Source organism: Phascolarctos cinereus, unplaced genomic scaffold, assembly GCF_003287225.1.
Source record: "Phascolarctos cinereus isolate Bilbo 61053 unplaced genomic scaffold, phaCin_HiC Scaffold_1;HRSCAF=81, whole genome shotgun sequence".
Lineage (NCBI taxonomy): Eukaryota > Metazoa > Chordata > Mammalia > Diprotodontia > Phascolarctidae > Phascolarctos > Phascolarctos cinereus.
In genome coordinates this window covers 149,572,083-149,573,572 of record NW_027555514.1, presented here as the reverse complement: position 1 = coordinate 149,573,572, position 1,490 = coordinate 149,572,083, and the positions used below count along the sequence as shown (strand labels likewise).

General features: G+C 39.6%; 1 pseudogene; it reads right to left on the bottom strand.

Moving 5' to 3' along the window:
- Positions 1–480: 480 nt before the first annotated feature.
- LOC110206903 (large ribosomal subunit protein uL22 pseudogene) lies at positions 481–1,049 on the bottom strand (annotated as a pseudogene).
- Between the last annotated feature and the right edge of the window lie 441 nt (positions 1,050–1,490).

The window sequence follows — 1,490 nt, the reverse complement described above, 5'->3', positions numbered from 1 at the left end:
TATTTAGATGGGGTATGGTGGTACCCTTGACAGAAATGGAGAAGGATGACCTTGGACAAGTCAGTTTGCCTGTAAAATGAGGGGGTGGCAACATGATGATCTTCAAAGTCCTTCTCCTGAAGTCCTATGATACCATTATTATAAAAGAAGTAGACTAGGCCAATTGGAGGACCAGTTTGTGGATTCTTACACAACTTTAAGTGAGAAGTGCATTAAGAATGGAAAGGAGGGAACAAATATAATACATATTGCCAAAGTAGAATAGATAGGGCTCGTAAAATCAATATTTTGGATATGAGAGATGAAAGAAATGGAAGATTCAAAGATTACTCCAAAGATGATGCTAAGCATCTATGATCAAGAAGATAATGGTAACAGAGGGATGGGAAAAGGTTGGGGGGTTCTGTTTTGGACATGTTGAGTTTGATTTTTTTTTTTAATTTCACTTTTATTTGCTTTCTAATGTCATATTTACTCCCGTGCCATAAGCTTTTGTTTCTTCAGTTACTTCTGAGATACCTTTTTCTTTTGAGCAATCTCCTCTTCTGGTTTAGGAAAAATCTGATCCTTTTCAGTAACTATCATCTCAATATGGCAAGGAGAACTCATGTATGGGTTGATCCGACCATGAGCTCTGTAAGTATGCCGTCTCATTTTGGGAGCCTTGTTAACCTGGATACGCTCAATGACAAGAGAATCTACATCCAAACCCTTCAGTTCCACGTTACTCTCCACATTTTTAAGCATATGCAGCAAGAATTCAGCACTCTTTTTGGGCCAACGACCCTGTGTCCAACCCCACTGCTTAGCCTGGGCACACCTGCCAACTCCACCATTATATTGCCTGGAGGGAACACATTGTTTCTTCAATGTGACATCTTTCAAATACTTGGTAGCTTTTTGGATATGCATGCCCTTGATAGCTTGGGCTGTTTCGCGGGTGTCCTTGAAGTGGACCTGTGAACCCCTTGACTTGCATGATTTTGTGGGGTTCTCTGGATCAAAAGAATACCTCACCATTTTAAATGATTACCTAGGATGGGTCAAGGGAAGAGCGAGTTTGATGTTCTTGTGGACATCTTTACCAAGTAATTGGAAATGTAGCTTTGGAATTCTAGGGAGAAGACAAGGAAAGAGATCTGAGCTTTTTGCCCAGAGACAGTAATTGAAGAAAGAAGAGAAAATGAACTAAGACAATGTTAGAGGATGTTCATATTTAAGGGCCAAAGGAAGGGGTTGAGGACCCACAAAAACAGAAAAGGATTCTTTGGAGAAATGAGGATTGCCATGCAAATTCAGCGTCACAGAAAACCAAAGGTTGACAGTTTCAAGGAGGAGGTATGTTAAACACTGTGAGATGTTACAAAGAGGTCAAAAAGAAAGAACAAGCTGGATTTGATGTTAAAGAAGACATTCTTGATATAAAAATGTCTGAAAGACTGAGGATAACCAAACTTTTGCTTGAAGGGCAACAAAAATATGTGCCATTT